Source organism: Chlorocebus sabaeus, chromosome 1, assembly GCF_047675955.1.
Source record: "Chlorocebus sabaeus isolate Y175 chromosome 1, mChlSab1.0.hap1, whole genome shotgun sequence".
Lineage (NCBI taxonomy): Eukaryota > Metazoa > Chordata > Mammalia > Primates > Cercopithecidae > Chlorocebus > Chlorocebus sabaeus.
The window spans coordinates 48350556-48378316 of record NC_132904.1 but is presented as its reverse complement, the minus strand read 5'-3'; the positions used below and the strand labels follow the sequence as shown (position 1 = coordinate 48378316).

Below are 27761 nucleotides of genomic sequence, written 5' to 3'. Positions count from 1 at the left end.
TTTAATACAAGAAGATACATTTATTTCCCCCATGAAAGTAATTTTTATAAAATAACTTTAAGTCCTAAGTACTGAATATACTTAACTATTATATGTATGTATTACTATTAATGTTTTTTTCTAATAAATTATTTATACAGTTTACCTGCATAGATTACATAAATTACTGGTATTTAAAGATAAAAGTTATATGTTTGCCTGAAATGCCAAAATAGGTACGTTACCTGAAATTTTTAATGAATGGGCAATTAAAAATACCCCAAATCAGCCATAATGTGATATAAGAATTCTTAAATCTTATTTTCACTAAATCAAGATGTCAATTTATTGTAACACAAATTTTATTTCATAACACACAGTCCAGTGGGTTATGAACCTTGTATGTCTTAGGGGAGATTAACATTTTTTTCTATGTTATCTATAGGTTGAAAAAAAGTATTAAAATTCTCACCAGAGACTAAACTGAGATAACTAAATTCATTTTAGTGATGGGTTTAGTCCATTTTAGTGATTGGGCCAAGGTTTGTCAAGGTGAACTACAAATGCATTAATATCCACAGTGCTGCCAAATGCTGAATTATTAACACTGTCACCTCCTCGGTTTTAATTCATTCTCTATAGAGGAGTCTTGTGAGATTCATCAAAACATAGTTTTGCAACATGTTTACCAGCATCCTGGAGGCAACATGTCTTCAGCTGAAAATAAGATGACTCTTAACCAAGGAAACCACCATTGAGGCCAGACTAAGGTTTATAAATGCAAAGAACCAGTCTGTAGTGAAGAGAGCAGATGAAGTCAGGTGATACTTCATGCCAGATCCTAGCCAAGTCACTTGAGATACCAGGCAGATGACTTAAGGTGGCTGTTCATTTGGCAGGATCAACAGCATTATGTGCAAAATCTATTAGTTATGTATGCCAATGCAAGCATCTGAGGACCAAAAAGGGTGCTGAAAAATGGCTCCAAAATGACAGTGGTTTATCGATTTATTCTATTGACTGAGCAAATTCCTTAGTTCTCTTAACCAAATATAGTTAGTTAACTGAAGGAGTCCTGAATTTTTCCTCCAGTGAAGAAATAAAAGATTTCCTTGTTTTCTACATTAGTTATGCTAGAACCACCTTTGAAGTTCCCATATATCCAAATTAGTTTTGTGGGTAAGTGCACATTAAAAGTAGTCTTTTATAAACTGATTGGGAACTTAGAGTATAATTATTTTTGAAAATCAAAGGTTTTTAAACTTTACTCTGTACCTTATATTCTATCTTGATGGGAAAGTGAAATCAAAACTGATTTTATTCACAGAATAAATAAATGAATACAAAAGGATTCAAGACTTGGGAAAACTTAGGATTTCTGATACTCTGTTTTTCAATCTTTCATTCAATAGATATGCTGCCTATAAATAGAAGCATTCCTGAAAAATATTGAATTGTGGTAGTAAAATAGTTTAATTTGTGCATAAAATTTAATCAATAATCCTAGTACATTTTAACACAAGTTAAACCTAGAATATGTGAGAAACTTAGGTGTATAAATGATGTAGGCCTCCTTAGTATTGGATCATAAAAATGCAATGCAATCCTAATTTGCCATGGAAATAAGAAATAAACGTGAACATCAGTTACGTTCATGTATATTATACTTGGGCTCTTACACAAAGTGATAAGGAATAACAAAGTCCTTCTTGAAGCATTTTCCTTTCCTCATCAGAAGATAAAGAATGTCTAAAACAAAAGAAACTAATAGTTAATGGGCCCACTATCACCAAATACAGAAAAAATTTTCTCCATCCATCATATAATCTTCTCAACAACCACACTCATTTAACAGATGAAGGAATTGTGACTAGGCCCAAGTAATTTGATCAGAGTCACTTCAAGTGAAGCCCTAGTGTATTCAACTCCAAGGTCTATTTGTTCTTGCTGCCATACTATGCTCACTTAAAGCCTACATCGTGTTTGCATTTATGCTATTTTCTATTATCTAGAATTCTTTTCTGCTTCTTAGTTTATCTATCCCCACTGCTTTCTTCCAAGGTCCACCTACTCCAAAAACTATGTTGAGTTTTAGCACTTTGTTTAAAAGCCCTTACAGCAATGGCTGAAGTTACACTGACTCACACAGTTGCATTGTGTAATGTTATCAATGTTACCACGTATATTACATTATTGTGCTGAAGGTGTCACAAAATTGTTTCACTAACATATCACAATGTATCTCTCTCACTAAACTCTCAGTTTCACAGGAACTTGATGATGATGATGATGATGATGATGATGATAATGATAATTTGTATCTATACTACTCACCTCAACCAACCACCTTTTGCTCTCATGCTGCTCTCTGGGGCCCCAAAATCTTACTTTCATCTCTGCTTTCATTTACTCAAATGTTCTCAGACTTCCAAACCACCTCTCTTTCCTTCCCAATCAAAAATTCTATTTCTGAAGATTGCATAAAAGGTGTAAGACACTCAGTTTTTCTTTTATGTAACAAATAAGCACTTACTATATGTTGGAAACTAGGGATAGGTAGACAAGTCAGATATTTCTCTAAGAGCTTACAATCTGCCACAAGACATAGAAAAATATTTGTAACATAGATTTGTAAATGTTGCAATAAAAGTATGCTAGCCCATAAGTATATTCACCTACCATGTACCCACAAAGATTAAAAATTTATTTTAAAAGTATGCAAAAAAGTAATATGGGTGCAAAGAATAAAGAATAAGCAATCACTTGGGAAATAAGTAGCTCAGGAAGGCTTCATATAAGAAAGAGACTTGGTAAGATAAAGCTTTACTGATGAACAGGAAGCAGGAAGAGAAACAGCAATAGTAACCATCTTTTATCAAATACTTTCTATGTGTGAAGCACTCTTACTTAAAATGCACACTTTATATATATTATATAACATTCCTCACATTTGTGAAGACTTCTGCCTCTGGCCAAGATGGACCAACAGGGACCAGATTTATCCTGCTGGCTTAAACTACTAAAAAAACTGGGCAAAATATATGAAAACAGGAAGCAGCAAAAAAAATGGTGATTCCTGAGAAAGGTAAAACAAATGAAGTCATCCCTACAGTTGTCCCAGCTTACTGCATAGAGAGAGAAACTACTGACTGCTATGCACAGAGGTGAACTCTAATAATTTCAGTGAGTTAAGAAGATGGAACTTGGAGTCTAGAGGGGCCAAGGTGTCTACAGTTTGTAGGGTAGAGCAATGGCAAAAAGAGACCTGCATATAGAGTTTCAGAGATATGCAGAGTCTCACAAAAACTTAACCAAGTATTAATTAGTACATGTATATGAAGAAACTAACCAAGGTTAGGGAAAAGTACACTTAAAAGAAACAGAAGGAGCAAACCCCAGAGCTCATTCAAGGCCAGGAATAGGTCATCTTCCCATCATCAAAAGTGTAAAGCTTCATAACACAAGCAACATTGATCAGAATATTAGAATGGTATTGCATCAGTGGTAAAGAGAATGATCCCTACACTAAAGGCCATCCTGGTTCCAAACAACAGAGCTTAAAAGCAAGCATTGAAAGCATGACAGAGTATAAAAGCAAGAATCAAACTATTTCCACTTTAACTGCATACCAAAAAAAAAGTTCAAAAATGTTTATAGAAATACAAAAATATTGAGCACTTAAAATAGTAAAATTTACAGTCTCTGGTATCCAATAAAAATTTACCAGCCATACCAAGAAGCCACACAAACAAAATACAACTCATGAAGAAAAATCAATCAATTGAAACTGTTCCAGAAATGACATAGATGATAAAACTAGTGGACAAGGATATTAAAACAGCTATTATACTTTCATTTCATTTGTTCATGGAGCTAAAAGAAAGACTAAATATATTAAGCAAAGAAATAGAATATATTTTTAAAGCTTCAAATTGAATTTATAAAGATGAAAGCAGATTATCTGAGATGAAGAGTTCACTGGGTAGAATTAAAAGCAGATTAGACACTACGGGACAAAGATAAGTGAACTTGAAGACTTACAAATAGAAACAATCTAGAACAAAACAAAGGTGGGGTGAAAAAGATGAAAAAAATGAACAGAAAATCAGAAAGTTGCAGTGAGTTGTAGGACAATTTCAAGCTGCATAATATACATGTATAATATGGAGGGATATGAACAAAAATTTTTAAGAAACAATGGCTGAAAATTTTCCAGATATAATGAAAACCACAAACCCACAGATCCAAGCATCTCAAATAACCTCAATCTCAAGAAACATTAAGAAAACTACACCAAAGCACATGATAATCGAATTGCCTAAAACCAATGATAAACGGGGGGAAAAAAAGCAGCCAGAGGAAAATGGCATATTACATATAAAGGAACATATATAAGAATTATAGTGGACTGATTTTTGAAAATAATGCAAACTAAAAGACTATGAATCAATCAATATATTTAAAATATTAGACAACCAAAAAGTCCATCTGAAATTACTATACCTACTGGAATAAAATTTTTTCAGAAATATAAAATGAGTTTCCCAAGGACAAATGACTAGGTTTTGTATCAGTAACCTTTTGCTCCTCTTTTTCATATACATATATTTTATCTCCACTCACAAACTGATTATAAACTCCTGAGGACAAATTCTTCCTTTTCTATTTTGAATCCCACCTCATAGAAGATCTCTGAGTTCATATTCTTATAGAGTGAATGAACGAGTGAGTGTTAGTGTTAGTATGAATGATAAGGTAATATGAATGACAAGGATCCCCAACAGGGTCACTTTGACTTTATTCTGGGTTTTTTTAGTCTATTTTTAAAACTTTTATTTCAATAAGTCTTTTCTCACTTATGAATATGTTTTCCTGCACTATTCCCTCATCTTGAAAAGGACAAGTAGAAGAGAGCCTGCATCTTAAGCATAATATTTGCTGCAACTATATCTCCTGTAGACAAGGACAGAATGTGGCAATATAACCAGGGAGTCATAGTCATCACTTTATCTGAGAGAGTTTTAAAAGTAACCAAACTCCATGTGCACCTGTTCTATTCTTCACAGATGCCATGCACTAATCCCTATGTGAGAGCCACCTGATGAAAATGCCATAATCTCAAGTATCTTCACTTTTCTCAGATTCATGGTAGCTAAGTTTTACCTTATGTCTCTGAAATCAACAAGGCCCTGCCTACGCACTTTAGGTCCTAGTCTTAAGATCTTTTGTATTTATGTTATGCCTCTAAATCCTCAAGGCAATTATATCTTTAAGGATATCCTCGTTCCTTTAAAAATGTATCTTTTGCACAGTCTTCCATGGGAAGAAAAAAAATGTTAATTTTCAATGAGGATCGAATTAATGAGATGGAAATGGACTTGCACATTGACAAGAGATATTTAGTACAATCATTTCCCTCTGACTTTTCAAAAATTCAATACTGTGATGAACAAGAAGAAAGCAATAAGAGTCATTGTGATTCCTTTCCCTTATGCTTCCCGTAACATATAGTCTTACCAGTCTTATTCATCACTTGTTTAAATCTTTTACCTTTTACCTGAAATTCTGCAGTAGTCCTCACAAGCTGCTTCTGTAGCTTGTCTTTTTTTTACCCTCTAATCGACTCTACTAACTATTCACTTAATTAATTTTTCAAAAGTGAAGCTCTTGGCATACTATTGGACTATTTGGTTGCGATGGTCCCCTATGATCTACCAAATGCCTTAGCTTAGCCTTACAGATCACGATGATATGATCACACTAAATTTTCTAGCCTATACATACCTATACCTCAATCCATCTGAACTTATTGTTTCCTATCCCATACTATGTGCTTCCATTCGTCTGCCCCATATTCCCCACACTTGTGCTAGTCCCCTCACTAGCAGGATGCTCCTTTCTTCATCTCCTATCCCACTGACAAAATTCCACCCAACTTTTAAAGAATATCAAAAAGTCATTTCTTAATGTACTCCCTCTTAAAGAGATATATCTTAAATTTTTTGAAACTCCTAGAGTAGTATTTTTAACTCTATTAAGGCATTTAACATATTCTGCATAGGAAATTCCATCTCCTCTCCTCTGTGTATCTCCTCTGCAATAATAAATGCAATTTAATTAACATTTTCCTTCTTTGAGCCATGCATTGGTTCACTTAGACACTAGGGACACACAAAAAAAGGAATAAGAGAGTTTAATAATTACGTCTAGACTCTAAGGTTCTTGAGGGCAGGGACTTTGTATAATATATTTGCATTTGTTTCCAACGCAGCATCTAATGCTGTGCTTTGAAAAAAGTCAGTAATTAGTATACACTCGTGGAGCTGACTTAGTTTCCAATAGGTGCAAAGCATTATTCTTGGAAGAAAACATTTGCTACCAAAAAAGGATTTGTCTTAACTGGGAAAACAGATAACCACATCTTTAAATAGCTTTCAGAGATCAAGATGGAAATTAGATTAACCACTGGTTATACCATCCAGAATGAAGATCCTAATGGGGTCAGAATACTTCTCACTATGCTATTAACTTCCAAGCAGGCCAGACTGCTTCAAACAATAAATTACCATATGCCCAAAGCTTCAATATTGCAATTTGGTCCAGGCAAAGATAGTTATTCCTTCACATCTGTTTCTGGTACTGTCTTGGGAATTTATATAGAACACTTTAAGTTGACTTCAAGATTTAAATAAGTATCTATTCAATATATCTGGGAGATAGCCACTTCCTGTTTGACCTAATCACATCCACAGTGTTTACTCTCATCATGCTTACGTTTCCTCCTTTCCTGGAAAGCAGAATGGAAAGGCATAGTAAAGTTTTTTTAAGATGGCATAAGGAATAAAAAGACATGAAAATGGTCAAAAGCATTATGCAAAAACAAAACAATTCCTCTCAATTATATTTATTAATAACATGAAAAAAATTAAGCAGCACAACTGGGGTCACTGCTAAAAGACCAAACCAAGCCCCAGTGCCAGGCACCTGCCAGGCTAAGAGTTCCTTTGGTTGAGCCCAACTCCTCCCACAGTGACACACCTCTCCTCCAGGAAAAAACTCAGCAGGGAAGGCAACTATCACTCTGTCCATTATTGAAAGTCAACTTAGCAGCCCAAGGACCTAAATTAAGGGTCAGTTGCAGAGAATGAGGGAGAGAAGTGCACACTCTTTGAGTAGGAGAAACAGAAACCTAAAATCCAGGCTCTGGCATCTGTATTTCTAGAGAGAACTACCACCAAAAGACGGTTGCAATATTCCCACAGGATGAGAAAAGGATTAGGCAGGGCTTTTTCATGGCATTCAGCCTCAGACTAAGATATAACACTTCTGAGGCCAAATGTCTATGGTGCTCTGAAACAGCTCAAACTATGAAAATTTTATCAGATAAATTTGTAATAGAGAATATTCTAAATGAAATAAAACCCTGCTGGTGTACTGGAATGGAACAAATTGGTTCCAAACTCAAATCACTGTTTAAATTCTAGCTCTGCCTTTCATTCATTCCTTCCTTGTCTTCATATATTTTTTGTTCATTTACTCATTCTTTCAACAAACACTTATTGGGAACAGACTATACATCAGGCACTGTGCTAGAAACTCCACATACAAGTTTGAACAAAACAGTCATGGTCTCTTCCCTGACAGAGCTTTTAAACTAGTGTAGAGACTACACATTAACTAAATATATAAATATATGATAATACCAATCATTTTAAGTGATAAGGAGGCAGAAAAGAAATCGGAATTTAGAGAAAATAACTGGGTATTGCAGGGGAGGAAGCTATCTTACAATAGTGTTGAAAGGACTAAAAACAACACATAAGTGCTTAGCACTATATCTAGAACATACAGGTTCTTAACACAAGCAGCAACTGTTTTTTGTTAACTTCTCTGTGCCAAGTATAGACCCTTGACTGTCTATTCTCTCCCATTCCTCCCCCACCACAGAAACTGGGAAGTGTTGGAGCACTGTTAGTTTCTGTTGTGGGAGAGTTGCAGGCTGTTCCCTCTAGATATTTCAAATTGCTTCACAGCTTGCCATCCTAACAGTCTTATATATAACCATAACTTCAATCAATCCATAACCTTCTTTCAGGCATATTTGAGCTTCATCTTTTGTGTAGTATCTTGAAATAATTTATAAATGTTATCTTTTTGGTTCAATTGGATATTTATTCCTTTTATCCCTAAATTAAATTACACGCAACAAATGACCAACATCTACAATTGAGATGAACTCATTATGTATGGAAGAAATGCCAGAGAACACACTTAGGGACATCCCTGATGGTTATAACTGTATGGTTATATAGGATATCTTACTGTAAGAGATCTTTCTTAAAAATGTAAAATTCTCCTTTTAAGATCACGATTATTTCTCTATCCTGTTCTTAGACAGCAAATATTCAATAAGCCTTAAAATTTCACAAATCCTAATTCAAGTTCAGTAAACTGCTGGGCCAATAAAGACTATAATTTCTTTCTAATTATCCTATCTTCATCACCCCAAAATAGTAAAACTAATTCCAACAGTTCCTTAGTTTCTTTGATTGCCCAAAGTGGACTAGAGTGCCTTTAGTTTATATAAGAAGCCCAATCAGTACTTTTCAGTTCTTAATCAAAAAGGTGACCCTGCATACAATTTAAGATACATGTCTTAGGTACTATCACACAACTCAGCACATAGCATACAGACTAATTAGAAACAATCTCTTTCTAAATGAAAAAAAAGGAAGGACAGAAGAGAGAGGAGAAAGGAAAAGGAAGGGGAAGGGGAAAAGAAGGAGAAAGAAGATTCATTACACTGTAAGTTACTTGCCAGAAAAGTGATTCCAAAGAGTTTCCCAACCCCCAAAACTAAAAACATCATATACCACATTATAAACCTAATTCACATGATTATTTGATCTATCAGATATAAACACACTTCTTGGTCATAGTTACAATGAATGAGAACTTTCTAAAGGTCTCTGATATACAATATCAGAGTGTAATACATAGATGATTATTTTCATACACATCTATATTAACCTTTACCCAGAGAAAGCAAAATTGTTCTCATTGGTTTTTACCAAGTAGACATACATATCCTAAAATTCCTAAAGTTGTACTTAGAGGGCACTGAGTTGAAATAAATAAACTTTACATAAATTAGGGGGGAAAAACTGTAGAACTCCTTTTATATTGGTATTGTCTGATCCAAGCAGTATTTCCACATCTTTAAAAAGTCCTAAAATCCATTTTGTGATTCTACAAAAAATCTCTTATTTCAATCATTTACTGTTTAACTTATCACTCTGCCTTTTTCTCCTCTTCTTAATTACTGCAATGAAGTAGGAGGAACAGATGTTTTCTCCATTTGTTCAACCATATTGTCTCAAAAAGCTCCAAGGCCCTCAAAGTTTTCTGACACTCAACTCTCTTGTTTATACCCACATTTTTCATGTCTCCCAGATATTGCCATTTAGTAATCTGTCTTGTGACTACAATTCCAGGGAAAAACTCTAACTAGTCACAGAGTCAACATAATTAGTGGCTTCCACATACTGCCTCTGCCAGGACAAAGCTCAGAATGTTTTAATCCCTTAAAACTGTCAGTCATCCAATGAGCACACACTTACTACTATATCAGATATCAAAATATGTGAGATCAATCTCACCCTTAAAACAATCCATTCTGATTACTGATTCTACAATATATATAATAATGGAAAAATAATACATCTGGATTTCTTCATTTTGTTCAATGAAACATCAGAATACTAGTGCCACTAATTAAAACTAAGTGATAGGCTTGTCACCAGCCTGCCTTAGCTTTAAGGAAAGAAAGAATCTATATTCTGCCCAACGTAGGCATTTATAGGAGTGGAGACTTAGGTTCCATTAATGCTGTTGCTTAATTATCTACGATGTCAGGATTCAAAAAGGGAAAAATAATTAACTGTAAAACATACCTTTTGTTGTGCTTGTGTGCTCCAAAGGTATAAAATACCCCAGAGGTGAAATAAAAATAGAAAATCTGCTTTTATTAATGAATTCATTCACTTAAGTTTATATCAAACTGTGTGAGCTGAAAAGAAAGAGAAAGAGCTAACTCCAGTACAGTTTGTATCCAAAGAAAACTCCACCCACATAAACTCTCTAGTAACATAACAAGTTTTAAGTCCTGGGGGTAGAGACCATCTTTTCTTCTCTTGTAAGCACTGTGTCAAGCCTATAGTGCTAAGCAAATAATAATAATAACAAGCATTACATGAACAAACTTTTTTGAATAATTAAACACTAAGAATATTATCTTTTTCCAGTTATCTATGAAAGGTGATGATTTGGAAATTATTCTTTTTATACTGTCATTGCCTCATGTCTTTGAATACCTCCAGCAATAAATATGTAAGTCATACTCAAAGAGAGAGAGAGAATACACAAAATGCTTTACCTTTTATTGGCAATCTTTAACTCACATTTTTGTGCTTTGGAGCTAGCAAAAATTTGGTGAAATTATAATCATTTTTACCAATATTCCAAAACAACATAAAATATGAACTTGAGATAAAACTATAAGCTGAGAGTGACACATTTCATTTATTATTCAATCTTTATAAACTGAATAGTTACCAAAATATTTCTATCTAAAAACCTGAGTAATCAATGACTTCACTTTTTCCTGAATTATAGACAGACTATATTTTACATCTTATAGACCACTGCTATAAAATAAAAGCAAAAATTGACAAATGTGATCTAATTAAAGAGCTTCTGTGCAACAAAAGAAACTATCGACAGAGTAAACAGACAATCTACAGTATGGGGGAAGATTTTTGAAAACTATACATCTAATAAAGGTCTAATACCCAACATCTATTAGGAACTTAAACAAAATTACAAGAAAAAAACAACGCCATGAAAAAGTGGGCAAAGGACGTGAACAGACACTTCTCAAAAGAAAACGTACATGTGGCCAACAATCATATGAAAAAAAGTTCAACATCACTGATCATTAGAGAAATGCAAATCAAAACCACAATGGGATACCATCTTATATCAGTAAGAATGGCTATTACTAAAAAGTAAAAAAATAACAGATGCTGGTAACATTGTGGAGAAAAAAAGAATGCTTATACACTGTTTGAGGAGTGTAAATTAGTTCAACCATTGTGGAAGACAGTGTGACGATTCCTCAAAGACCTAAAGACAGAAATACCATGCAACCCAGCAACCCCATTACTGGGTATATACCCAAAGGAATGTAAGTCATTCTATTATAAAGACACATGCATGCATATATTAATTGCAGCACTATTCACAAGAGCAAGGACAAGAAATCAACCTAAATGACTATCAATGATAGACTGAATAAATAAAATGTGGTATATACATGCTATGGAATACTATGCAGCCATAAAAAGAATGAGATCATGTCCTTTGCAGGACATGGATGGAGCTGGAGGTCATTATTGTTGGCAAACTAATGCAGAAACAGAAAACCAAATACCACATATTCTTACTTATAAGTGGGAGCTAAGTGATGAGAACACATGGACACATAGAGGGGAACAACACACACTGGGGCTTATCAGAGGGTGGAAAGTGGGAGAAGGGAGAGGACCAGAAAAACTAACTGATGGGTACTTGGCTTAATACCTGGAGGATGAAACAATCTGTACAAAAAACCCTCATGACACAAGTTTACCTATGTAACAAACCTGCACATGTACCCCCGAACTTAAAAGTTAAAAAAAAAAAAAAAAAAAAGACACGCTAAAGGTTAAATAACAACCAAAAAAAGCCAGCTATGCCCAATTAGGGTATTTATTGACACTTCTTCACTTCTTTATATGTGAGACCACCACTAAGCTTAAATAATGGCTTTATTTCCCCTTCTCTATATGTACTTAGTTACTTTCAATATTAATGAAAGCTATGTAAGAATACTGGAAGATGATTAAGCTTCTCTTCTTGGTTAAAAACAAGTTCAGAGAGCAGCTTTTTAGGGAAATATTCAAATTTATTAGCAGCTCTTAGAAAATTGCCCCCAACCACCACATTGTTTCCAATCTCAAGTTAAAAAGAATTTTTCTCCATCGGGCACTGAATCACTTTAATGTTGACTCTTGAGGAACTCTACTCCACCTTCAAATGTATCCAGTAAATTCAACTTTACTACAGTACTATAAAAATGTGAAAGAACTATAATAACATCTAAAAAAAAAGAGCTGTTGGCACTATATTACTTTAGAGAAAACCCTAAACTGAATACTAATGCAAAAATTTAATGATAGTTTGCCTAGTTGCCAAAAGAGTTACAATAATTATTTTGCTATAATGTGTAAGTTGTTTTGAAGGCATCTGAGAATACTAGTGCGTAGGATTCAGAGTAAGTCCTCAAAGTGTCATTGTTCTTGTGGGTTTGTTTTTCAGTATCAATAAATCATCAATATACAATCTTCACTGTAACACTGTCCTCTGACTAGAGGATTGCCTTATGAGTTCTGCTTCTTTAATAAGTCAGCTTCCTTGATTGGCATCCAACATGGATCCACCTCACACCAATTCTACTTTACGGTGAATACAGGATTATGAGGTCATGGTAAAACATTCAGACAGAATCAATACAGTTTTACTTCCATTTTCCTTTATAAACTACGACCAAATTTTTAGAGTTGAAAAGTAAACCAAGATCAAATTTAGACATGTTGTTTGAAATTAGCGAAGATGAAACACTTCAGTGCCAGACAAAAGCCCTGATTTTAAGAGTAGGTTTTTGCCTTCCTGAAATGCCTAGCTCAGGCTGTGTATTTTTATGCCTGCAGATATTGGCATGTTTCACATTTAAGATTATGACACACCAACTTATTTTGAAATTTTGAAAATCTTCCACCGTGCATGTTTCAAATGCTTCATGACTATCACTGATAATTGAGCAATTAACTTGAAATTACCAAATGTGCTGTGGTGGCACAATATGTAGTAAGCAACATGAAAGAATAAAGAACAGAGGAACTTGGTACAGTGAAAAAAAAGTAATAAAGTGTAAAATAGGCCATAATAATAATAATAATAGTAACTGAGTAAATTTTAATGGTCCCAGGTCTCAGTGGTTTAATAGTGCCAGTAAAATGGTTTAATGAAATAAGTCCAGAGTATTAACAAACTTTTTAGAGCAGTTTGTTCTGGTGCTACAAAAATGAAGCCTCTTTCTAACTGGCCTTGTGTAATATTCAGGGACTGGTCCAAAAAGTAAGTGCGGGAGTTTCATTAGACAACAAACACAAAACAATTAGGTTAAAAATTCTGACAGATTCTTAAGAAATACAAGCTTGCAAAAAATAGATGTAAGGTCTTCCTTTAAATGTAAGACAGACAAAGCAAAAATTCTTGGGTTAAAAATGACCTCAAAAAGTTATCAAGCTATTGTGAACCTATTTGCAAATCAAAAATTAAGACACATGGCTTGACATGAAGACTGAAAGATAAAACTCAGCTATACTGGAAAAAACAGAATTCCTTTTCACTGTTTATTCCATTAATGTCTCTAACATTGGGCTTTTCTGACTAAAACCATAGTGTGACAATAAAGAGTAGCTTTTTTGTCCTTAAATAGAGTCAGTGAAGCAAATTTCATAAACCTAAATCCTACCTTATTTTGGTGGCAGGCCATTTTAAAGGTTTGCAAGAAAAAACAGTAATTTAGAAAGTCAGAGAGGGAAAAAAAGATTCAAAACTACAGCAAATAAAAAGCACTATTAAAAATATTATTTTCTCAAAATTCCATCAATACAACTCCAAAACACCACTAAGAGATTAAAAATAGGCCAAGTTGTCCTTTCAGGTATAAATTAGAAACAGAAAGTAGACAGGGCAGAAAGAATAAGTATCTAAGGGCCCTAGTATATAAAATTTAAAAGCTTAAAATGTAATGGGTATACACATACAGATTAGCAAACTCCTTTCAATTAAAGTAGATTTCTGGCCACAGTTCACAAATGTATAGTAGCTGTGTGTATTAATGTAGATACTTCAAATGTCAGTATATCTCTAATTAACATGAGCATACAACTGTAAAACTGAGAAGGCACAATTTTAAATTCCTTACATTCCCAGCATTAATGCTTTCATGGGGCAGCTCCCGTTGTCATGGAAAATGGCATTCAAGCCCTATTTGTGGATTTTCACAGCTCATCTTTTTTATTTACCTGCTCTATGTCAAGATTAGCCTGGAATAATATTTTTTAAAGATAACGCACTTAGACCTACTTGTCCTTAAAATCACAGATGTTCTCACTGAGGGATCTTTGGTCTGGGCTATGCTCAATTTTAAACAGATTTCTTTCCATTTTAAAATGCCACAAAGACATGATTTTGTGATTTTTGTTTGTTTGTTTCCTAAAAATCTATGTAATTCAAAAAATTTCAGCTGAAGCATGACATGTGGCAGTTTTGGAATAGAGGAGTAGGAAAATATCAGGGAGGACCAAATGGTCCAGGAACCTGAGGAAATGAAGTAAGTGGTAAAAACGTCCCTACAATATCCTCCCTGACTTAGTCTACCTCAAAATTTCAAAAATATTTATACAGCAACCAAGTGAAGACTGAGATAGTGATCAAAAACAAAAGAGAGCTGAAATTCTCTCTGAAAGGGGACAGCACGGTGTTGTGAAAGGAGCACTAAATTTATACCATGAATTCAAGGTTTGAATCCTGCTACTCTGCAAAAATAAAGACAATTCCTACTCATCCCACAGAGTTTTTGTGAAATTCAGTCAATTAAATGTCTGCAGAATCAAGTGTTATACTATCTTAATATTCTGTTGGTATTATTATTGCCTCAAGCTTAGAGTTAGGCAATAATCACTTTTTGTACCACACAATAAAATCCTTGTCAGAGACCTCAGGAAAAAGATTGCTATTAGAGACCATGAGCCAAGACAGAATTTTTTTACAGGAATTCATTATCAAATTACTAAAAAGATTTGGGTAACCTGAAAAAGCAGGGTAGCTAATAAACTATGTCTGTTTTTCTGTTTGTTTGTTTGTTTGTTTTTTCTTTAACCCATCATTTACTGCTCTGGTAAAATTAAATGGTCCGAATTACATAATTATTTTTCATTAGAGATTAAAAAAATCAAATGTGAGATAAGAACATGCAAAATAAGGCAATCTTCCACAATGCCTACTTCAGGAAAAGAAAAAAAGGAAGTTTTATTTTTTTAAGGAAAAAAAAAAAAAACACCACTAGAATAAAATGCAGCTTCTGAAGAGATAGCCATTTTCCTTCCCATTGTTTTCCTCTTCTGGCCTGGGTAGTTGATTTTAGTAGGTAAGATTCCAATCGGTTCTCACACACTCTTGCTGTAGCCCATTCATTATGAATGTGCAAAACAATATCCCATCTTCCTTATCTCATAGATGGGCTTGCACACCTTACTAAGAAACCTTCCTATGGCCATGAGGTATAACTTTCTGCCTTAGATCATGTAGCAAATAAGCAGTTATAGGACATGAAAATTAAGGTTCATAGAAGAAGTCATTGTCGTTGAACCCATTTGCCTATTCTTAGGCCTGACGAGATAAATATTTCTATCGTTTTAGATGCCTCATCTTTCAGTATAAGTGGTTGGACAGTTTCCATACAAATGAGAGAAGTAGAAACTCAGGAATTTTGGATGCCATGTTAATTTCATCTGACTTATCTTAGTCATAGTATCATCTGGCTATATTTCTTTAACCAAAAGGTTCTGCAGTCAGGACACGGCCCTAGGAAAACCTGAGATCACTGACCAAAGAAACACCAAAGCCCATGCCCTAAACAAGCATATGTAAATTCTCAAGATCAGAAAATAATTGCTTTAAGCCTGTATGACTAGCATGACATCTGCCTAAGGGGCCAGACAAAATCTGACTAAAAGTTTTTTGGGGTTTTTTTTTTTTTTTTTTTTTTTTTGAGATGGAGTCTCGCTTTGTCTCCCAGACTGGAGTGCAGTGGCGCGATCTCGGCTCACTGCAAGCTCCGCCTCCCGGATTCACTGGGGAGGCTGAGGCCATTCTCCTGCCTCAGCCTCCTGATTAGCTGGGACTACAGGCGCCCGCCACCACGCCCGGCTAATTTTTTTGTATTTTTAGTAGAGACGGGATTTCACTGTGTTAGCCAGGATGGTCTCGATCTCCTGACCTCGTGATCCACCCGCCGCGGCCTCCCAAAGTGCTGGGATTACAGGCGTGAGCCACCGTGCCCGACCTTTTTTTTTTTTTTTAAACGTGGAACTCCAGAAATAACCATACAGAAACTACATCAACAGTGCTCCTTCTAATTTTAGCCTTTCCCTTTGTTAAGTCAAAAGAAAGTGCTCAGCTACTTGGATCACCACCATTCAAAGTTAGTCTAAATGTGTCTTGGTGGAGGGAATAAAGTGAAGAATTCAGGAAACAGAGCCTTTGGGTGATAAGAAATGTAAACTATATTTTAATGAAGGCCATCTTGGTTGAAATGCTGGTAATTATATTTGTCACTTTAAAAACTTTATTCCTCCTAAAAACTTACTATAGGGAATGACTAAATAATATAAGAGAAGAGAGAAAGGAGGTAAAAAAGAGACAAAGCAACTAAGATAAGATTTGGACAGCTCAAAATTATTTCCCTTCATTCAGATTTCCAGTAGAATAAGTTCAGTTCCTTAGAATCCTCTGTTTTCACAAAGAGCCCTTCAAAGATACTTTATATTTCTTTCTCCATCTTCTTTGCCTCCTAATCCCTACCACAATACCTTGCATAAATTAAAAGTTTATGTTTAATCTAAATGACCCCACAGTTTATATAATTTTGTGCTTTACATAAGACTCACGTCTAAAAATAATAAAATGTAAATTGATACCGTGTCATAAAATAACAATTTATTATTAAAGCATTAAAATACATAAAATGTATTAAACTGTATTAAACATGAATATCTATTTTTTAAGCTGGTTCAAAATGCCTGTCCTAATCAATACTACTATTAAAAGAAAGGTAAAGCTGGTATTAAATAAATTTTCAATAGCTCTGCTTAAATACAGAATCATTTAAACTCTAATTTATAACATTACTTACTTCAAATAATTTCCTAGGAGTATATTCTTTAAAACCCGTTTATAGCAGTAAACTAACAAAAAAAGTTTCCTGTGTCTTTGCTGTTATCAAATGTTAAAAAGCCCCTTAAACACCAACAGTTTACAACAATGTACACATACACATATATTTTAAATGCAAGTTACTTAAATATAGGTTTACATACACACAGACATTTTTAATACCTGCCACACACTCTGCACCACTTCTATATAATATATATTGATTAATTTCAAATACTTTAATAGATCTTTAAAGTTCATTCAATTTTTTCTTGAAATTTGTCTTCTTTACTTATGAAAAGTACCTTTGTTCTCCAAAATATTATTTAAAATATAATGGTGTTTTGTGGATGGGAAAGAGCAGTATGCCTTAGTATAGGCATGGCTTGAAGATATTGCAGGTTTGGGCCAGACCACTGCAATAAAGCAAATATTGTGATAAAGCAAATCATGCAAACATTTTGGTTTCCCAGTGCGTATAAGTTATGTTGACACTATACTGTACTCTGGTAAGTGTACAATGGCATGATGTCTAAGAAACAATGTATATACCTTAATTTAAAATACTTTATTGCTAAAAAATCATAATGATCATTTGAGCATTCAGTGAGATGTAATCTTTTTGATGGGTGGAGGCTCTTGTTTTGATGTTGATGGCTGCTGACTGGTCAGGGTGGTAGTTGCTGAAGGTTGGGGTGGCTGTGGCAATTTCTCTTTTTTAGTTTTGTTTTGTTTTATTTTTTCAAGACGGAGTCATGCCCTGTCGCCCAGGTTGGAGTGCAGTGGCACGATCTCGGCTCACTGCAACCTCCACCTCCTGGGTTCAAGCAATTTTTCTGCCTCAGCCTCCCAAGTAGCTGGGACTACAGGTGCACACCACCACGCCCGGCTATTTTTTGTGTTTTTAGTAGAGACGGAGTTTCACCATGTTGGCCAGGCTGGCCTCAAACTCCTGACCTCGTGATGCGACTGTGGCAATTTCTTAAAATAAGACAACAAAGTTTGCCTCATTGACTCTTCCTTTACAAAATATTTTTCTGTAGTATACAGTGCTGTTTGATAGCATTTTACCCACAGCAGAACATCATTCAAAGTTGAGTCAATACTCTAAAGCTCTGCTGCTGCTTTATCAACTACATTTATGTAATATTCTAAATCCTTTGTTATCATTTAAACAATGTTTACAGCATCTTTCACCAGGGCAGATTCCATCTGAAGAAACTACTTTCTTTGTTCATTTAGAAGAAGCAACTCCTCGTCTGTTAAAGTTGTATCATGAGACTGCAGCAATTCAGTCACATCTTTAGGATCCACTTCTAATTCTACTTCTAATTCCACTTCTCTTGCTATTCTACCACATCTGCAGTTACCTCTTCCAATGAAGTCTTGATCCCTTCAAAGTCATCCATGAGGGTTGAAATAAATTTCTTTCAAATTCCTCTTAATATTGCTATTTTTACTTACTCCCATGAATCACAAACATTCTTAATGGTATCTAGAATGGTGACTCCTTCCTATAAAGTTTTCAATTTACGTTGCTCAGATCCATTAGCAGAATTACTATGTATGGCAACCACAGCCTTACAAAATGTACTTCTGAAATAATAAGACTTGAAAGTTGAAATTACTCCTTGATCCATGGCCTACAGAATGGATGCTGTGTTAGCAGGCATGAAAACAACAATAATCTCCATGTACATCTCCATCTGAGCTCTTGATGGCTAGGTACATTGTCAATGAGTAATAACATCTCTAAAGGAATCTTTTTTCCTGAGTAGTAGGTCTCAACGGTGGGCTTAAAAGACTCAGTAAACCATGCTATAAACAAGTGTGCTGTCACTCAGGCTTCCTTATTCCATTTATAGAGCACAGGCAGAGTTAATTCCTAAAGGCCCTAAGATTTTCAGAATGGTAAATAAGCATTGGCTTCAACTTAAATTCACCAGCCGCATTAGCCTCTAACAAAAGTATCCACCTGTCCTTGGAAGCCAGGCACTGACTTTGCTTTCTGGCTATCAAAGTCCTAGATAGCGTCTTCTTCCCACATAAGGCTATTTGATCTACATTGAAAGTCTGTGGTTTGATGTAGTCACCTTCCTCAATGGTCTTACCTAGATCTTCTGGATAACTTGTTGCAGCTTCTCCATCAGCACTTGCTGTGTCACATTTACTTTTATGTTATGGAGACTGCTATTTTCCTTAAACCCTGTGAACCAATCTCTGCTAGCTTCAAACTTTCTTCTGAAGCTTCCTCCCTTCTCTCAGCCTTCACAAAAATTGAAGAGAGTTAAGGCCTTACTCTGAATTGTGCTTTGGTTTAAGGGAATGTTGTGGCTCATTTGGTCTTCTATCCAGACCGCTCAAACTTTCTCCATATCAGCAATGAGGCTATTTTGCTTTCTTATCATTCATAATTCACTGGAGTAGCACTTTGCATTTCCTTCAAGAACTTTCCCTTTGAATTCACAACTTGGCTAACTGGTACAAGAGGCCTAGCTTTTGACCTGTCTCAGCTTTCAACATGCCTTTCTCACAAAGTTGAGTCATTTGTAACTGTTGATTTAATGTGATTCTTTAATGTGCTGCTCTTCCTTTCACTTGAACACTTAGAGGTCATTGTAGGGTTATTAACTGGCCCAATCTCAATATTGCTGTGCCTCAGAGAATAGGGTGGCTCAATGAGAAGGAGAGGGATAGAAGAACAGCCAGTTGGTGGAACAATCAGAATACACACAATACACACAAGTTCACCACCTTATATGGGCTTGTTTGGTGGGGCCCCATAATAATTACAATAGTAACATCAAGATCACAAATTACAGATCACCATAATAGACATAATAATAATGAGACAGTTTGAAATATTGTGAGAATTATGAAAATGTAACAGAGAGACATGAAGTGAGCACATGCTGTTGGAAAAACTGTGCCAATAGACTTGCTCAATACAAGGTTGCCATAAACCTCTAATTTGCTTTTTTAAAAATCTGCAAAGCACAATAAAACAAAGTGCAATAAAACGAGGTATACCTGTACATTATCTCCTCATGTGCTAACAGCTCTTTGAATTCTATCCTGTCTCACATCTTTTCTATGGGCACAGGCACATAGCACTTTTCAAGTACAGCCAACCAGAAGACTAGCAGAAGTTATCAGTGTAAATTATTCATGTGTATATAGACTAGACTCTTTAAGATAACTCATTCCTACAATTGAGCCCTATTCTCAAAGAGTAAGATATTTATTCTTTAAGCTTATTATAATGGGCCCTGCATTGTGTTACTTCACTGGAAATTACAATAAATTGAGGCTTTTTTACCAGCTGGTACTTTTTTGTATCCTCCTCCCAAGGAAACACTTATCAAAAAATAATAATTACAAAACAATCGCAAAAAAACTAATTAAACATTCACACATACTAGGAGTTAAGAACTTGTTTACAAACTGTAACTGTTTCATTGCACAATGAGAAAAGTAATAAACCAATACTTACAAATATGCACAAAAAATATCAGCCCCAGCACCCAGAAATCACTGGTAAATTGCCTTTGAATTCATGAAATTGACCTGAAAATTTAATAGAAAATGAAATTAAAAAGGGTAAGTAAATTGCATTTATATGCTTTATGAAAGAAGTATACATTCTGGCTACAAATCATATGATTTTTAACTCATGTAGTATCCCCATCTACTCTAATAACTTTTTCCAAAATGATAATGCCAAAAGAAACAATTATTTCATTGTTCTACATCTAAGAATGCCAGATCTCCATCCAATATTGCTCTTTTAAAAAAAAAATCGGTAATAAAGTAGGTGTTAAAAGTACAAATAAGTAAGAATAAAAGGGAAAAAATTTTTAAGAGAAAGAAAGAAAGAAATAGGCTTATAATTTATATTTGAAAAACATTTAATATATGTCTGCAAGTTGAAATGAATTAGCTTCACAGAGAATATCTTAAATGTGTCTGACAGGAATATCTTGTAGGTAGAATTAATAAGAAAGAATGAAGTGTTTGTTCTACCTAGGTGTGGAACCCATAAGATGCTTAGGCTATTATATATGATGCATTCTGTATAAGCCATAATTCAATTCAAAATTCTTTTGCTCACATATACTTTATTCTCACTGAAGAGGTATCAGATGCAACTCAAACACACAGAGCTAGCCTTATACAAATTTTTAACATACAAAGAGTCATTTTATGCCTCTAAATGCCTATGATTTCCTCTATCCAGGACCCCCATGCATTAGAAGGTAGTTTGGTAGTTTATTTTTATTGTTTGGTCTAAATACAGCATATTTTTAGCTCCATTAAAACAAAGAAACTTTGTTACAGAGGCTGTATTCTTTCAAAAATGTGAGCATGGCTATGAGTAGTAGTCATCAAAAAATAATAATAGAGCTTGGGTTCCTAATTTAGGTCAGAAACTTTCCTAGGCTCTAGGGACTGGTTTGATTCAATCTGCAGTTTTCAAATATAGCCAGCAAATATCTAGGTTAGTTACAGCTAACTAGATTTAAATAAAATCCTTCTGAAAAACAATGGATCTTGATCAACATCATTTGTAGGAACCACTGCACCCAACTTTGCAATTATAGCACAAATGACCTTAACAGATTGGGTATAGGCATCTGAAATTAAGATGAAACATGAAATAAATATCTAACTCAGCCCTCTCCAACCCCTAAAATATGCTTTACCTAAATGATCAGGTAATTTATTCTATTTTCTGGTCAAGATTGATAGATAATAGAGCCAGGTGCAGTGGCTCACACCTGTAATCCCAATACTTTGGGAGGCTGAGGCAAGTGGTTTGCTTGAGTCCAGGAGTTCAAGACCAGCCTAGGCAACATGGCGAGACCCCATCTCTAAAAAATTGTTTTAATTTTTTTAAAGATTAATAGATGACAAAGGTGTGGGCATTTGAACAGCTTTAAGCATCAACAGCTAATACACCCATTAGACTTCTTCACTAGACCTTCTTGTCCTTGTAGGAAATGGTGCCTCAGGGCTTCCCCACTCTAGTTTCACCAGTTTCCAGCAATTCTGTAATGCCTATTTCCACAGTGCAAGAAGTACAGGACAGTCTGGCCAGGGGGGTGTAGCTCTGTTATTAATTTTTGGCATTATACCCTTTTCTTCCTCATTGCTTCTGCTGTTTAGGGATCTGGGAGAGTAATTTTATCTGGGACACCAGACAAGCCTACCTGGACATACTGTGTGTATTATCCAAAACCATCAAAGAGTACTGGTTCTGACTCAAACCATCCTCACATGTCATCCCCTGCTGAATTATAAATTATAATTTCCTTATAAAGAAGTTACCCACTAAATAAATTTTATAGCAAAATGCTGTATATCCAAAAGTCTAAATTCTAGAGAAATCCAAAAGAAGTTTTAGTACTTATACATTTTAAAATACTACACCTTGCTTTTCTGGCAAATACTTTTTTAAAAGCATTAATTGGAATTATGCAAGATACATGATACATCCTATCCCTTCACTTCCACATAAAGGATGGGGAGCTAAAAGAAAATGCGACCAGAAAATATTGCGGTTAGGGTAGATTTAATTTTTTAATCAATGAGCTATCTTGAATTAAGATCTCTAACTCTAGAAATATTTTTAATTTTGGAACAAGTCAGATTCCAGACATTTAGAACAAATAATATTTTCACATAAACCAATACAAAGTCAATAAATCTTATTCATCATATCAGTGCAGTCCTGCTACATATGTTTAAAGCAACTGTGAATCTCATTATCAACTGATTTGCACTATTGGTGAAGTTTAGAGCAAAGAATTTAAAAAAATAAGTTCCTATGGTCAAAGAGTTCATTACTACATAATTTTTAAAATGACTTTAATGCATACTTCTGCAGGCAGATAACTGAAGGCTAAACAAGCAACATTTTATGAGGGGCAAAGAGTTAAGAATTAATACACACACAATTGAAATAGGTACTTTTTTAAGAACTAGGAAAGTTTATCCTAAAAAGACATTTCCAAAAATAAAAGCAGTCACTATGGTCCTGAGGGCAGCACAAATGTGAAAAGATAGAGAAGGAAATGCCAGAGCAAATCATTATGTGTTCTGGAAAATCTCAATCTGTTTGGTAAAATGAATCCTCAGAACATGTAATCACCCATGGATTGTTCCAGTTCTCTATTTGCTCATTTATACATTCAGCAGAGAGTGATCATGGGTTAAAGATCACACTGGACAGTAAGAACACAAAAATTTTAAATTAGAAAAAAGAAGGCCTTTCCTATCAAGGATTTCAAACAATCAATAATCTGAGCTGGGTCATAGTCTATTACACATCTGACCACGGTGGTAATTTGCTCCATAATATTTAGTCAGCAAGTCTTTAACATATTCTTAATATACTAAATAAAAAATGCATTACTACATATACTTCAATACAATAATGCACAAGGGGCCAAGCGCAGTGGCTCATGCCTGTAATCCCAACACTTTGGGAGGCCGAGGCAGGCAGATCACTTGAGGCCAGGAGTTTGATACCAACCTGGTCAACATGGCAAAACCCTGTTTCTACTAAAAATACAAAAATTAGCCAGGCATGGTGGTGCACACCTGTAATCCCAGCTACTCAGGAGACTGAGACATGAGAATCACTTGAACCTGGGAGGCGGAGGTTGTAGTGAGCCGAGATTGCATTACTGCACTCCAACCTGGGTGACAGAGCGAGACTCTGTCTCAAAAAAAAAAAAAAAAAAAAAAAAAGGGATACAAAGAAGAAGTGTACAAATGAAGAAATGCAAATGTCCAATAATATGAAAATGTGTATAATCTCCCAAATAGCCAAATACATGTAAATAAACTATTTTCACTCATAATATTGGCAAAACATTTTATAAACTGGACAAAAAATGGTATTGGTGAGAGTGTGGAAAAATAAGCACTTTCATGTACTATTGATGGGATTATAAATGTATGACTTTTCTGAATGGCAATTTTACAATAAGTTTTAAAACTATTACTGTCCATATCCTTTGAGATTTCAATGCTACTTTCAAAAATTATCTTAAGGAGCTCATTATAAATATGATAAAAGATACACACATTTAATATGTATGTTCACTACAGTTTTTTATAATAGCCAGAATTAGGAATTGATTGAATAAGTAAATTGTGCTACAAACATATAACACTACTCTGTAATTATTAAAAATTATTATATAGGGGGCAGAGTAAGATGGCCGAATAGGAACATCTCCAGTCTCCAACTCCCAGCGCGAGCAACACAGAAGACCGGTGATTTCTGCATTTTCAACTGAGGTACTGGGTTCATCTCACTGGGGAGTGCCAGACGATCCGTGCTGGTCAGCTGCTGCAGCCCGACCAGCGAGAGCTGAAGCAGGGCAAGGCATTGCCTCACCTGGGAAGCGCAAGGGGGAAGGGAATCCCTTTTCCTAGCCAGGAGAACTGAGACACACAACACCTGGAAAATCGGGTAACTCCCACCCCAATACTGCGCTTTAAGCAAACAGGCACACCAGGAGATCATATCCCACACCTGGCCGGGAGGGTCCCACACCCACGGAGCCTCCCTCATTGCTAGCACAGCAGTCTGTGATCTACCGGCAAGGCAGCAGCGAGGCTGGGGGAGGGGCGCCCGCCATTGCTGAGGCTTAAGTAGGTAAACAAAGCTGCTGGGAAGCTCGAACTGGGTGGAGCTCACAGCAGCTCAAGGAAACCTGCCTGTCTCTGTAGACTCCACCTCTGGGGACAGGGCACAGTAAACAATAACAAACGCAGCAGAAAGCTCTGCAGACGCAAATGACTCTGTCTGACAGCTTTGAAGAGAGCAGTGGATCTCCCAACACGGAGGTTGAGATCTGAGAAGGGACAGACTCCCTGCTCAAGTGGGTCCCTGACCCCTGAGTAGCCTAACTGGGAGACATCCCCCACTAGGGGCAGTCTGACACCCCACACCTCACAGGGTGGAGTACACCCCTAAGAGGACGCCTCCAAAGCAAGAATCAGACAGGTACCCTCGCTGTTCAGAAATATTCTATCTTCTGCAGCCTCTGCTGCTGATAACCAGGCAAACAGGGTCTGGAGTGGACCTCAAGCAATCTCCAACAGACCTACAGCTGAGGGTCCTGACTGTTAGAAGGAAAACTATCAAACAGGAAGGACACCTACACCAAAACCCCATCAGCACAACACCATCATCAACAAAGACCAGAGGCAGATAAAACCACAAAGATGGGGAAAAAGCAGGGCAGAAAAGCTGGAAATTCAAAAAATAAGAGCGCAACTCCCCCGACAAAGGAGCGCAGCTCATCGCCAGCAACGGATCAAAGCTGGACGGAGAATGACTTTGACGAGCTGAGAGAAGAAGGCTTCCGTCCATCAAACTTCTCAGAGCTAAAGGAGGAATTAGGTATCCAGCACAAAGAAACTAAAAATCTTGAAAAAAGAGTGGAAGAATTGATAACCAGAATAATTAACAAAGAGAAGGCCATAAACGAACGGACAGAGATGAAAACCATGACAGGAGAAATACGTGACAAATGCACAAGCTTCAGTAACCGACTCGATCAACTGCAAGAAAGAGTATCAGTGATTGAGGATCAAATGAATGAAGTGAAGCGAGAAGAGAAATCTAAAGAAAAAAGAAGAAAAAGAAATGAACAAAATCTGCAAGAAGTATGGGATTATGTAAAAAGACCAAATCTACGTCTGATTGGGGTGCCTGAAAGTGAGGGGGAAAATGGAACCAAGTTGGAAAACACTCTTCAGGATATCATCCAGGAGAACTTCCCCAACCTAGTAGGGCAGGCCAACATTCAAATCCAGGAAATACAGAGAACGCCACAAAGATACTCCTCGAGAAGAGCAACTCCAAGACACATAAGTGCCAGATCACCAAAGTTGAAATGAAGGAAAAAATCTTAAGGGCAGCCAGAGAGAAAGGTCAGGTTACCCACAAAGGGAAGCCCGTCAGACTAACAGCAGATCTCTCGGCAGAAACTCTACAAGCCAGAAGAGAGTGGGGGCCAATAATTCAACATTCTTAAAGAAAAGAATTTTAAACCCAGAATTTCATATCCAGCCAAACTAAGTTTCATAAGTGAAGGAGAAATAAAATCCTTTACAGATAAACAAATGCTTAGAGATTTTGTCACCACTAGGCCTGCCTTACAAGAGACCCTGAAGGAAGCACTAAACATGGAAAGGAACAACCGGTACCAGCCATTGCAAAAACATGCCAAAATGTAAAGACCATCGAGGCTAGGAAGAAACTGCATCAACTAACGAGCAAAATAACCAGTTAATATCATAATGGCAGGATCAAGTTCACACATAACAATATTAACCTTAAATGTAAATGGACTAAATGGTCCAATTAAAAGACACAGACGGGCAAACTGGATAAAGAGTCAAGATCCATCAGTCTGCTGTATTCAGGAGACCCATCTCACATGCAGAGACATACATAGGCTCAAAATAACGGGATGGAGGAAGATCTACCAAGCAAATGGAGAACAAAAAAAAGCAGGGGTTGCAATACTAGTCTCTGATAAAACAGACTTTAAACCATCAAAGATCAAAAGAGACAAAGAAGGCCATTACATAATGGCAAAGGGATCAATTCAACAGGAAGAGCTAACTATCCTAAATATATATGCACCCAATACAGGAGCACCCAGATTCATAAAGCAAGTCCTTAGAGACTTACAAAGAGACTTAGACTCCCATACAATAATAATGGGAGACTTCAACACTCCACTGTCAACATTAGACAGATCAACGAGACAGAAAGTTAACAAGGATATCCAGGAATTGAACTCATCTCTGCAGCAAGCAGACCTAATAGACATCTATAGAACTCTCCACCCCAAATCAACAGAATATACATTCTTCTCAGCACCACATCGCACTTATTCCAAAATTGACCACATAATTGGAAGTAAAGCACTCCTCAGCAAATGTACAAGAACAGAAATTATAACAAACTGTCTCTCAGACCACAGTGCAATCAAACTAGAACTCAGGACTAAGAAACTCAATCAAAACCGCTCAACTACATGGAAACTGAATAACCTGCTCCTGAATGACTACTGGGTACATAACGAAATGAAGGCAGAAATAAAGATGTTCCTTGAAACCAATGAGAACAAAGATACAACATACCAGAATCTCTGGGACACATTTAAAGCAGTGTGTAGAGGGAAATTTATAGCACTAAATGCCCACAAGAGAAAGCAGGAAAGATCTAAAATTGACACTCTAACATCACAATTAAAAGAACTAGAGAAGCAAGAGCAAACACATTCAAAAGCTAGCAGAAGGCAAGAAATAACTAAGATCAGAGCAGAACTGAAGGAGATAGAGACATAAAAAACCCTCCAAAAAATCAATGAATCCAGAAGTTGGTTTTTTGAAAAGATCAACAAAATTGACAGACCGCTAGCAAGACTAATAAAGAAGAAAAGAGAGAAGAATCAAATAGACGCAATAAAAAATGATAAAGCGGATATCACCACTGACCCCACAGAAATACAAACTACCATCAGAGAATACTATAAACACCTCTACACAAATAAACTAGAAAATCTAGAAGAAATGGATAATTTCCTGGACACTTACACTCTTCCAAGACTAAACCAGGAAGAAGTTGAATCCCTGAATAGACCAAT

At 35.8% G+C, this 27761-nt stretch overlaps 1 protein-coding gene across 6 annotated transcripts in view; it reads right to left on the bottom strand.

The window, feature by feature from the left end:
• Positions 1–27761, bottom strand: part of SOX6 (SRY-box transcription factor 6) — a 655459-nt gene that overhangs the window by 491962 nt on the left and 135736 nt on the right. For all 6 annotated transcript variants that reach the window (XM_008005772.3, XM_037997531.2, XM_073018057.1 and 3 more), the window contains exon 2: positions 20576–20649. The gene's annotated coding sequence lies outside the window, so the exon portion shown is untranslated. The remainder of the gene's footprint in view (positions 1–20575; positions 20650–27761) is intronic.